This window comes from Vidua macroura, chromosome 19, assembly GCF_024509145.1.
Source record: "Vidua macroura isolate BioBank_ID:100142 chromosome 19, ASM2450914v1, whole genome shotgun sequence".
Taxonomy (NCBI): domain Eukaryota; kingdom Metazoa; phylum Chordata; class Aves; order Passeriformes; family Viduidae; genus Vidua; species Vidua macroura.
Genome location: NC_071589.1, coordinates 203,650 through 217,308, shown reverse-complemented (window position 1 = coordinate 217,308; position 13,659 = coordinate 203,650).

The following is a 13,659-nucleotide window of genomic DNA, read 5'->3' as shown; positions in this document are numbered from 1 at the left end:
GAAAATAGCCATTCCAAAACAATTTCCCCTAAAATTCTCACTAGGGGTGATAAAAATCCAGAGCAAAGGGGAAGGGGGTGGGGAAACAAGATGAATTAATGTTCTTTTAAAAAACTACTTATAACTGATTTATAGTGAGGAATAGCCAATGTTATTAATATGCAATTGGATCATCTACAAGTCCTAGAATGACTGATGAATGGACAAATTCCAGGGCTGGAGACAAACGTTGCCTTCCTCTCCCAGAACTCACCACTTCTTCCATAGGCTACAGAATCAGTGGAAGCCCAGTGCCACCAAAAGCATGTTTAGACTGCAGGGTCAGCAGGGAGATGCCAGAAGGAACCTAGAGCTTACCTTGCCTTGCCTTCCCCCTTTGAAATAGATGGAGCGTTCAGAGTTTTCAATAACAGCAGCTTTGTCCTCAACCCTAACCAGGGAAACCACTACAGATACTTGGGCAAGGCCTCCAGGCTCTCCTGTGGACCATTTTGGGTACTGACTCAGGCCGAGAGTGGTCACCAAGCACTGTCTGGAGGTGGCCAGTCTCTCTTCAAAGATGTCTGTGCCCACAGTGGCTGTGTCCTGGTACAAGGTGACACCTGGCAGAGATGGGGCTTTGTGGGATCACTGATGCCAAGAGTACAGGAAAACCAGGCTGCTTGTTTCAGCTTATAAGTGGAGATTTAAGATTCCCACAGGCAGCCCGTTTCCAAACTCTTGTTGTGTCACACTATCAACCATATACCTTTTATGGCCATTCATTTCAAAAAGTCATCTGGGTAGAAAATAATTATATATATATAAATATATATATATATATAAACATGATATAAAGAGTCAGCACTTTACAAATGGGAGCTGGGTCAAAAAAACCATACTGCAGTGCTTATAGACCATTCTAAATAGATTCACTCAAAGCTTTGCTATTTCATAAAACATTACAGGATTAAAATGACTTTAAATACATCTGTAGAAATAGAGATCCTATTTTACTAAAGGTGTCAGGTCTGTCTAATCCCTCCTGTGTAAGATATTCATTTTTCAGTAGCAAAGGCAACAAGATCATTTAGTCCATCTCCAGTGCTAGCAGACAGCTTTTGCCAGATACCAGACTCTTCCCTCATTAATATTTTAACATTTGAGGTAATGCTGAGAAACTGTTCTTTGTCACAGACTCCAGAGAGATTAGTAGTAAATTTTTTCAAAGAGAAGTACTGCATCTGTACTTCTCTTTGAAAGGATTAGAATTTAAAATTGAACTAGAACCAGCGTGAACTGCAGAGCAAAAATACCAGTGCAGCGGGACAGACACTGAATGTGTTCTTATTGCTTGCAAGACTGGGGGGATGGGAGCTGATGGCCTATAAATGTTGATTTTGGGGTTTCTTGCAACTCCAAAGCCTCCTCCTGTGACAGACAGGATGCTAGGGCTAGACAGATTCCAGTCTGATCCAACACAGCAACATTTGCACTTCTGGAAAACAGCAAAGACCTGAATATAGGCAGGGCACAGAGGAACCATAAGGACAGATCAGGAACAAACACCTTCTGTTAGGGAGAAATCTGACCTGGTGCCCACAAAAAATTAACAGCAAAACCTTCAGCTGTAAAGGTAGAAATAGAAGCAAAAGGGAATTGTAAAGAAGAGTGAGAATGTCAAAATCTGGAGGGTATTTCAGAGGTGTAATGATAAAATCAGTACAGCAGACCCAGGGAGCAGCAAGGGATGGATTCTCTGGGCATCAGTGGCATGTGACAGGGCATCAACAAAGGCACAAGGGCCTGGCATAGGAGAGGGATGGAAGGAAGACAGGGTCCTTGTTCAAGTGCAGATCCCAAAAGATTCAGGAGACATTTGTGCCCCACCATCCCTGTGCCTGTCTTGCAGGGACCAACAAGAATGTGTCACCACGGGGCTGCAAATGTGGGGTGTATTGGGGCACTGCACAGTGCTGCTGTCACTCACGTGTGGGCACCAGCTCCTCCAAACAGCTGGGCTGGCTCCTGTGTCACCCTAGAGTATCCTCTAAAGCAGTTCAAGACATTTTGAGGGAAAGCCACTGTAGGAATTAACTGCTTCAGAAGGCAAGAGCAGACCTCAAAGAAAGCAGCTCAGAAGGAAAACTAAAAATCTACAGAAAGGGTCTATGAGTGACAAACTAACACTCTTCTGCCAGGGTAGCATAACGCTGGGACTGTCTGGCACAGCTGCACAAGACGCAAGGAGGATTTGGAGGTGAGGAAATAAAAAATGGTGAAGAAAATAATAGAATAGAATAGAATAGAATAGAATAGAATAGAATAGAATAGAATAGAACTGTTTCAGTTGGAAGGAACATTCAGTGCTCATCAAATCCAACTGCCTGAACATTCAGAGTTGGCCAAAAGTTAGAGAGTATTATTAACAGCATTATCCAAATGCCTCTTAAACACTCACAGGCTTAGAGCATCCACCATTTGTCTGGGAAGCCTGTTCCAGAGTTTGACCACCCTCCCAGTAAAGAAATATTTCATGGTCCTACAAATTATTCTTGTCCTATTTCTGATGGCCACAGGCACCTCATGGCTGATACAGGGGAAATCCCTTCCAGCACCCCAAATTTTCTGATCTCTAAAATGGAAATATCAATTCTTCTCCCAAATTCATACCTCAAACCCATGTAAGGTGTCTGCATAGAGGGTGATGTGAAAGAAAACAGTGTTACTCATGTTGAAGTTGCCTCAGTAGCCCTACTGTACCAAGGCTTGAAAGGTCCCTCCATGTTAATGTTAAATAGACAATTTAGACAAAAGAAAATAATGCAAATATTTTTTTATCTGGAGTTTAGAGAGGAAGGCCTAAGTAGCACAGGGCCTGACAATGAACACCGGCAAAACCCAAGCTCATTTTCCCTTCAGTGACCCTTCATGAACACATGCAGTGTTCAAGAGCTAACAAATTTATGTGAAAGGAAAGATTAAATTATTCACCTGGGTCCTACAAGACTGTGGGTACCCAAGCCAGTGCCAGTGTGTTGGTAGGTGTCCCAATTGCAATATCAGCGTTTTTTCCAGCACACCATGCACCATCTGTAAGGTATTACCTTATTGCACTGATGATGAATGAGTCCGTGCCAATGATTGGTGCAAAACTCAGGGAACACTGAAGGATCAGAGAGAATACCAGAGAGAGAAGCATCTGCATGATGCAGGATGCTCTTGAGAGATGCCAAAGCCATGGAAGGACAGTTAGTGATAAGACAAGAGATGTCCTGTCACAAGGACAGTGAAGGGGACAAAAATAGCAGTTACATGCAAAGATAGCACTGCAGTGCTTACATGTGTGGCTTTAAAAAAAAAAAAAAAAATCCAGATCTGAAATGTTTTGGCATTTGATTGTGTAATGACTTACTTCCCCATACATGTTTTATAAGCTAGTTCATTTGCTGCTGGTGAGCTGCAGCTAATGGACACATGCTGCTGCTGTGTGGCATGGCATGGTGTGGGAGAGAAGGAAGCAACTCAAACCCAAAGCAGTCTGAAAAGCATCCGAGTGAAGCAAAATATGTCAATGGAGAAAGTGAGCAAGGAAGCTTGCGGGCTCTCAGTGAGGAGCTCTAGGAAATGCACAGGAAAGAGGTGTGGAAATACAACCCAACAACAACACTGAATAGCAGCAGCATTTTAGAAGTGTTGTTGAGGTCCTGCATGGGTTCTGCATGAGTGAATAGCCCATGGAGAGAGATGGCTGCTTTCAACAGGGCATAGAACCACTGTTGTGAGACTTAGAGGATAGTTACATGGCTTTATTTTCCCAGCATGGAGGGTCAGCCTGTCAGATGAATAATTTTATACTGCCCTAAAGTGAATGGTATTGGCATTTGGCCACCAATTCAGTAGCAGCCTTGAACTCTGCTTTCTCTTCCACTTCCAGTGAAACAGATTTATTCTCAACTGGCCACAAGTTTGCAATTCAGTATTTATTTATTTATTTATATGATGTCTGGTTCCTTGGGCAGTGATGCTGAGATCACCAGAAGTTTGTTTTGGATCCCACATTGATTCCAAAGGAAGGGTTGGTTGTGTCAAATTCCTTCTGGTCACATTTGCTATGTGGTATACATAAGAACTGTCTGTTAGGAGTAAATGAAAATACCACTGAGGTTGCATTAACATAGCTAATAGCTGTGTTAATAAATGCAAATAAATAAAATAAGAAGAAACATTTTCAGCCAGGTCTGAAGCTATGTAAAAAATTGCATTTGATTAATGAAATCCATTTCTGACTGAATGGGACTTTTATAATCATCTGAAAATCCATCTGTGTCCTACTCCTGATGGGCAAGCATTTGCAGCTCAGCTTTTTAGGATGTGTCTGACAAGATCTGCTCTCTGGTTGGCTTTTTTCATAAGTGGCTTGATGGGAGATGCTGGAGGTCACCTGCTGCCTTTTATCCCCTTTGGAGATGGGAACAACATAGCAAGTCACCCAGCAGTTGATGCAAAGTGTGCAGAGAGTTTGCTCCACCCATGCTAGAATAATAATTCAAGCATCAGAAGAAATAGACAATACACCAAAGTAGATGAGATACCTTTTGCTTTTCATTGTGAGGGAATAGTATTCACAGAACCATACACATGGTTGGTGCTGCCAACATATTTGGTGCTGCCATTTACCCCGTCTGACACCTTTTGCTGGAAACACAGGGAACTCTGGGGTAACTCCCCTGTGTAGAAGTACTGGGGTCTGTGGATCTCTTTGATGAACACATCGTAGTTCCACTGAAGGGGACAAGCACATTAACTGGAAATACACTGACCATCCTACCATCAGGGGTTTTCGTCCTCCGTAATGAAAGACCCTCAAAGAACACTAAGCATCCTCGACATCCCCATTTCTTTTTTTCTGTTTCTGAATTATAATGTCAGATGCATAACTGTCTCAAAGCTACCTGCTATCCACACAGAGACTGCTTCCTTGCCTTTGCCTTTTAAACGATCAGGCTCATTATTGTGTTATAGCTTTTTTCCAATCTGACAGCCATGATCTCATTCACCAGTCAGCAAGAGTACCAATTGCTTTAGTACCAAATTATACTTTCTGGAATTGTCAAGGTGGGATAGGGATGTATCCAATAGCAAATGAACAGAAGGTCTTGAATTTAGAAACATCACAGAATGTTTTGGGTTGGAAGAGACCTAGAAGATCATCTCATTCTAACCCCTGGAGTGGGTAGGGACACCTTCCACTATTCCAGTTTGGTCCAAGTCCCATCCAACCTGGCATTGAGCACTTCCAGGAATGGGGCAGCCACAGCTTCTCAAGGCAGCCTGTGCCAGGGCTCCCTCACAGGGGAGAATTTCTTCCAAATATCTAATCTAAATCAAAATCCCCAACTTGCTAAATAAATTTGATTTGATGATCTTCTTGGGTTCTTTCCAACTCAGAATATTTTATATTCTCTGAATTCTAACAGGGGTAATGCATGGAAAACAGGCTTATTATATAAATATGTAATTGGAATTCTGCAGTGATGTCTTTTCAGAAGGTTAAGTTGAATTGCAAAACCTGTCCTGTGATATAAGAATCACCCTAACGGTTCTGTCCAGCTGACGGTGTGAGGAGGAGGTTATTCAGTGCTTGTGTTAAATTTCCATATGTTGGCCAGATGCTTTTCTTGGAGCACCAGTGAATCAGCAGTGCTGTGATCTGCTAATTGTTTTGACACCATGGGAGTTGAAAAGCACTTGGCTCCACTGAACACTTGGCTCCACTGAAATGTGTGTTTTAGTTAAATGACTCCAGGGATGACCAGAGTCAATTTTCCTGCTTATGTCTGCTGCCCTGGCACTTGAGGTGGTTCTGGTCAGTGCTATAGAAAACAAGCAAGTATTTAGTTAGCTCTCTCTGCATTGCACATGAAGAATAGGACAGCCTTTTCAAAGCTGGAGGCTCTAGCTCAAGGAGCCACTTAAACACCAGCTCTAATGAGGACAGCACTTGAGTGGATTCATGCTTATGTGTAAAGTACATGCTTGAGTTTCACTAGTCTGCATGGGGTTCACACCCAGGTTTAAACATCAGCACATACTGAAATTCTTTTCCAAGATGTTTTCCAGAACCACGACCTAAGTGAGAAAAATGAGGGTGTCATTTAACCACATTTGAATATATTGCTGCTGTCTTTGCAACTGCAAGGAAATCCTGATGAGCTTTGTTTCCCTGCAGGTCTGATAAATTACTTTCCACTTATCCCTCTGCTCTCTTCTCAGATAACCAAGGAAGCAAAGGACTTTTGCTGTGGCAGACAATCTCCATTCCCCGTTTCTTCAGGTGTGGGTTGAAGGACAGAAGAATGTTGGCTCTTGGAAAGAATTTGTTTAAGAAACATCCATTAAAATCATGTGCTGCTACTTCCACAGTTGACTTGTAATGACTACCAGGAGTTTCTCTCCCAGAAGCAAGGTCAAATGTATTGACTTTTCTTTCTTTCCTTGCAGCTTTTCAACATTGGACAAATTATTGTTTTCATAATTAAACTTTCACTAATGGAAGGCACAGTGTTCTTAAGGAAAGACTCTGTCTCTACCCCTACTTGATGAACTTGCAGCCTGTTGGGGAAAAGATATTCATCTTGAGTGGAAAAGTGTTAATTAGTGATATTTTCAGTTTAAAGACAAAACTGAGTAATTAATGAATCTACGCTGTCTAATGTGCTACCCTGTTTTGACTTTTGCTGGGCTACTTTTTGTGATAATCAGAATCAGCTGTTTCTTACACTGGATAAGGTAACATGGTAGAATTAGTGCATGGGGAAGTCTTCCACAAGATCAAGGGAATTAACTGTCCAGGATTCAGATCAAAGGAGGGGTGAATTAACATCAGTCTGAGATAGTACAGTAAAGAGTAGTGAAAACAAGGATTTAGAAAGGATATTGCTTCTTACAGTGGTAATGTCTATGTCAAGAAATTACAGAAGTGTTTGGAAAGAACACTTCCTTTATGGTGCATCTGTGAGACACCTGGATGCAACAATTGCAGGCAGAATCCATGTGTATTATCATAGGACCCAGGCCTATTTTGCACTCAAGATGAAGTGCAAGAAGTTCCCTTTCTGCTCTTGCCTTTGTTACTCTGCCTTGGCAGTGAGGTTGGGACCAGCCCAGCATGTGTTCAGGTACTGGTAAGCATGCATCAAGAGTCCACAGAAACCATACGCAGTGGGAAACTGCTACTCCCACCGGCCTTGTGAGATCAGTGTAGCTCATCTCAGTCTTGTTTCCAGTCTACAAATGTTGGGAGTTTTCTACATCTGTGTGATTAACAACTTGGACTCTCTCTGTGTCCTTGCATCCCTCTCTGAAGCACTTGGTGTCCCTGGGAGTGCTCTAGCTGGGATGGGGAGCAGATGGGGGTCCTTCAGCTGCTCTTGGCCATAGGTACCCTGCTTTCAAGTGCTGAGATAGAAACACCTTTACCCAGCAGCAGCAGGCAGGACTCACCATGAATTAGGAGCACAGGCCAATTTCCCAGCCCAATTTCCTTCATTACTCTCTCTCTCCTGATACACAGCACATTAGCACAAGCCCTTGCTGCGTCTCCTTGCAGAGATACCCAGTTCTAACCCCTTCTTTCATGATAACTACACCTCAGCCACCCTCCATCCAAAGCTGTGTGTCAGAGTCCCTCAAGTTAGGGAATCCCTGCTTCCCTCTCCAGGACAGCTATCTTCTCCTGCAGAGAATTAACCTTTTATAATTCCATCCATCATCTTCATTAGGCAGGTTATCTGACCAATATGACTTGTTTCAATCTCTCTGACCTGGTAGTGGTAGAAAATCTTCTCAACCAGAGTTATCCTGAGACATTTATCAATACTCTCCTCAGATGGCCTGAAAGATGAAACAAAAAAAAAATAGAGACTATAACCATGATGATTTTTTTTAATATCTCTAGCAGTGACTGTAATTAATTATTGGAAGAATTTTCAAAAGTTAAGATGGATTTTCCCATCACTGGAATTTCTGAGGTCCAGATGATATGCTTTTTCATGCTGTGGTTCTGACAAAAATGAGTACAGAGAAGTCCTGGATAATCCTAATGGCCCCTTAATGTTTATGAGACCACATCAGTACTGACCTTTAGGAGGATGTACCAATCTGGATTTAACTCCAAAAGATGGGCTTTGAAGTTGTGAGATGCTGCTGCATGAGGCTCACAGAGACAGGGACTCCAGGGGAAACGTGGCAGAAGAACATACCCTGTTGAATGTTTGGACCTTCATAAGTCCACGAGGTTATCTCCAGACCCTTAGAACCAGATGGGTCCCTGGAATACCCACATGTCAGCAGCAGTGATGCTAATTAGGGTTTTTAAATATGCCAACAAGTCTCTCACTCTTAGGCCTAACTATCATTTGTATTTACTGATTTGCTTCATCTCTTTCTTTTCAGGAGGTTAAAGAGGCAAAGCATTTTCTTCCTGGTCCCAAGCAGACATCCTGTCTTGTTCTCACTCACACATACCCACAGTGCTTCAGTTTCTAGTTGCTAATTCCATCAGGAAGTAGTGAAAGCATGACGTTATTGCCTAAGAATAGGAAGAATTGAAACACAGAGCTGTGGGAGGGGATGACTCAGGGGCTGGTTTACCTGTAGTTTCAGTAAACAAGTATTTACAAACACTCCTTTCGACCTGCGGGTTTTCTTGGCATGATGGAAGGTGACATTAAATGAAAGAGTCTCAGTTGCAAGATCTCTTCTGATGCAGGGACAGATTAAAAGAAAGATCCCACATTGTCCAAGCAGGATATCATTTACAGGGAGAGCAGACTGCCATAAATGAATGAGGACACCTTGTTCTGCATGAATCACTTCTCTGTTTCCACTTTGCTGCCTCTCTTCTCCGGGCCCCTGGAAATATTTTTCCTTAAAGACCTCTTGACATTGTCTCTAGTTCTGCAGATTGCTCGTGTTTTGTACATGGGAAAAGTCACTTCTGGAGGAGCAGTTAGGTGAAAGTAGATAGATTTTTCTACACCCATCCCTCTGCCAGTATCTGCTGTTCTTCCCTGGCTCCCCAGCACCTTCAGCACCCCATTCCACTGCCAGCCCTCCTCTCACAGCACTGACACAGAGCTAATCCCAGAGAAGGTCAAGGGTGACCAGGATATCAAACCCAAAGCATGGGTTGGTGGAGGAGGTGCTTTTGTGACTCATTCTAATTGGCCATATGGACTGAACAGCAAATCCCAGTTGCCTGTGCTTATAAGGTTTAATTTTCTAATTGAAATGTCACAGAAAAGCTGCATCCTTCTGATCAGTTGCCCCAGCATAAACACTTTGTATATACACAAACATCTGCCCTCCAGACTAACCTTTCTATAATCTGCATCAACAAAGCAATGCTAATAAAAATATCCATCTATGCTTAAAGATAAACAAAGCATTAATACCCCAAACTGCAGTTTAGATTATATTAGAGTCAGGTTTAGTGATATTACACATCTGTTAGGATGTATTTCCTATCCAGGACATCTCACTCTTGCTTTTAAAATATCTTTGTACAGAAACATGTGAGAGGATTTCCCTGGGAGCCTTTTGCATGCATCACACTTGCAACTAGCCCTACTCTGAAAGCCCTTTTCTTTGAGACACCCTGCTGGGACAGGGCTCGGGAATTAGGGTCTGTAACCTAAACATTATTGTACTTCAAAGTAAATGTTCCCTCTCTCGCTCTACTTGGGTTTCAGAGCCTCTTCAAAGGGCTGTTTTCTTCTCTTCCTCGGCAGCAGGGGAAGAATATTTCAAACCCCAGAAACCATACACTGCTGAGATCCTGCAGAACCGTTTGTGTGCCTGGATGGACCCAGGAAAAACACGGTGCCCAAATCTCCTCTGGCACTGCCAGGACTGGGCTTGCTGCAAGGCTTCCTAATCTTTCCAGGCTGGAGACACTAACTCTGGGGCTTTTTTTTCCTATGCCATTCCAATGCATAGTAAGTGAGAAACAGGGGAAGGGGACAGACTTCAGTTTTGACCTCATTTTTGTAATAGCCCCTGCTCAAAAGAAGGAAAGCTGATTTATCATGTTGGGAACCTTATCTTAAGAAAACCTATAAATCTGTTTCTCCCAGCAGTTCTTCTAAAAGGGTGGTCTTATCCGTGCTTGGCAAAGCTGTCTGGAAGTTGAAGCCTGGAATTCATGGGATTGGGATCTAATTCTGCCTTTCCCTTTTCCAGTGCATGCTGTCTGCACATGTGTAAAATGGGAAGAGAAGCCACTGACTGTCCTCCAGCCTAAAGGGAAGCTTAGCTAAGCTAATGAATATTTTTATCTTTGCCAAGCTTTAGAGTTGGGGCTGAAAAAACAGCCCAGTAGTATCTCTGTCCTCATTGCTGGCCCTTTGGACAAAAACCTATTCATTTGTCATCTGAAACCCGAGTGCTAATTACAGAAAAATGTCAGATAGAGCCAAACAAGTGGTGAGGACACCCTGAGCTGTAAGAGGTTGCTCTGTGCCTGTCCAAACAGAGGACACATGTCTCCAGCAGGGACACAAACTTTGCCTCAGTAGGGTGTCCCAGCACCACCAAAGGCTCTAGGGCATTTGTTTGCTCCCAGGTAACAAGCGATGGGACAAGAGGAAAGGGTCTCAAATAGTGCCAGGGGTAGTTTAGATTGTATGTTAGGAAGAACACCTTCACCAAAAGGGTTCTCAGGGATTGGAACAGGCTGCCCAGGGAAGAGGTGGAGTCATAATTCCTGAAGAAATTTAAAAGAGGTGTAGATACCTTGAAACAACCGGGAATTGCAGCAAATCCAATGCACTGTGGACATATGCCAGGATCTCACATGTTTGCCTGGTTTACCTGCCAGCAAAGTAGTGGTTGCATGAGCTCATTTTGTGGTGTGATTTTAGTGTTATCTGTCACTGCCCTGTATTAGACAAAGTGTAGCTGTTGCTGTAGCTGAGGAGCTCATTAAGTGCACAGAAAGATGCCTGAAAGTATCTATGAGATTTCCAGGAGGCAAGAGGAAGTAGGGAGCAAAATCTTCAGTTTCTGCATCATTCCTCTTAACACAATATCTGATGTTACTTTCCCATCTGGAGAGACGCCACTCATGTATTTAATTTTTAGTGTGACAGAGGATCTTGTGCCGCTGCAGCTCAAAGGCTGCCTTTCAGAGGAATGCTCCAGAGGGGAGAAGGCATCTCACAGGAAGCAGCAAATTGGAATAACAGAGCATCCTAGCTAAAAAAACCTGAAACCAGAACATCGGTTTCCATGACAGAAAATTGTGTTAGTCTTGTGGAGCATTATTATTAGAGGAAATCGAGAGCCTTTTACAACACATGACTCACTGAAGTATTTCAAAGAATATTTATGAAGTCACCAACAGTGATTTCTGACCAGCTGCCAAAGGGAGAGGGTGGCAGAGACATGAGAATTCTGGTGGGACTGTGATGGGGAGGTGGTGGGGTGGGAGGAAGCCATCAAAATGCCTCACGCCACCTCAGCTGTGCTCTACTCCCTAAGCCCTGTGGGTGCTATAGCAGGAAAGGAGTTAAGATAGAGCTGGAAGGGAAAACACAGCCTGGAAATAGGTCCTGCATTGTGGTTTGTAAGACTCAGCTAGAAAACCCTTACACAGGAGGCAGCCATACCTGGACCTGTGTCACCTGTAGGTCCTTTTCCTGCACAGGAACCAGTGCCTAGCTCCATAGCTCAGTCTCCTGATAGATTGTTTAACAAGGGAGATTTTTAAAGGCTACTTTTCTTCAAAGGATAAATTTGTCTTTTGATGTGGGGAGCACTGACAAATGCTGCTTTCCCTATCGCATTCAAACACACACCATTTTAAAAGTTTATAAACCCATTTGCTGCCAAACACGTGAGGTTCTTTTTCTTTTCAGTTTCATTCTGTCACGACGATAAGAGGTTTAATGTCTTCATTCTTCTTTCAATAGCTAAATGGCTTCTTCTTCTTTCAATAGCTAAATCAGGTGTAACTATCAATGCAGTGAGCAGCATTTTTTCCCTGTTACGCAGCCATTATTCCCATGTCTCAACGTTGTCTCCTCCCAAGCTCACACTGACAACAGCAACCATGTTGCTGTCACTGTGTGTGATCTGAAGGGTGATATTTCCACCTGCCATGGCCTCCAGTGAGCTGAGAGGACAGTCCAAACTATGACAGCTTATCATCTCACAGGATGCAGTGTCCTCACCAAGCAAGGACAACTTGGTATGGGGAGCACTCTCCTGCTCCCTGAAATGTCATAGAGCTTTGGAGGAATGTTTTGGCTCAATGAACCTGCTGTCCTCACCTAGCACCAAAAATAGTAACAAGTCAGTATTTGTACCCTGTGGAACATTTGCTCTTACACATACAGCAGGAGAGGTTCTGTGAACATCTTGGATGCTTCTGCATCACTGGCAATGGTAGAGAACCAGAACCTGGAGGATATCAGCCTCCAGGAAAGAGACATAGAATCTTTTAAGTTGGAAAAGATGTCTAAGATCACTGAATGCAACCCTTGACCCAGCACTGCCAAGTCCACCACTGAACCATGTCTCCAAGTGCCACATTTAAATGTTTCTTGATCGGGAATGGTGATTCTACCATTGTCCTGGGCAGCCTGTGCCACTATCTGACCACTCTTTCAGTAAAAAAAATCCTTAATGTCCAACCTAAACGTCCCCTAGCACAACTCAAGGCTGTTTCCTCTTGTCCTGTCCCTAGTTTTGTGGGAGCAGAGCCCCCCCACCGCACCTGGCTGCACCCTCCTGTCAGGGAGTTGCAGAGTGTGAGAAGGTTCCCCTGGGACTCCTTTTCTTCAGGCTGAGGCCCCCAGCCATCCTTCAGTTGCTCCTCATGAGACTTGTGTTCCAGACCCTTCACCACCTGTGTTGTCCATGCTTAGGTATTCCAGCACCTGAGGAGTCCAAGGAAATCACAAAGGCTGGTAGAAAACAGCTATAGAATTGCTGTGGGTGCTGTGTGCCTGTGCCACTGCTCTAAACTCTGTTGTATGAGAAGACTTGGCTCTGCAAAGCAGAATATGAGCCCTCTGGTTTGGAGTAAGAGAATTTTTTTCTTTTCAGGCTTCAAAAGAAGGAGACAAAGAACAAACTTAAGATTCATGTATTTATTTAGGGAAGGAATTTCTTTCACAATTGTGCTAGCAAAGCATGCAAGCATCATCTGAGTCAAAGACTAAAAGCTTATTGGAGCCTAAACCACAGATCAGCTAAGTTAACAGAAAATTTTCCATTGATTTTCCTGGGCTTTGCATGAGGCTCTAAGAGTGAGAAAATGTGATTAATAAGACGAGTCCACGGAAAAAAAGATATGGAGGTTGGAGGTAGGAAAAGGATTATGACCAAGGGCTGTAAAACTTGAGAGCCTTCTCACCACAACTGCTCAGTAACTTTAAACCATAACCTGGCATCTGGATACAGCATCTTCCCAGGAATGAAAATCTCAGCTTCCCACATGTATGATTCCCAGTTTCCCCTTGTCAGTTTTGTTCCAGCAGGCACAACCTTCTCGGTTTTCATGTGATGCACATGATGATTCCAGAAGCAGTAAGCTCTTTTTGTATGGTCTGGGTTGTTTGGGGTTTTTTTCCCAAATTCTGAGTTCTGAAGCCATTTTAGTTGTCTGCAGCA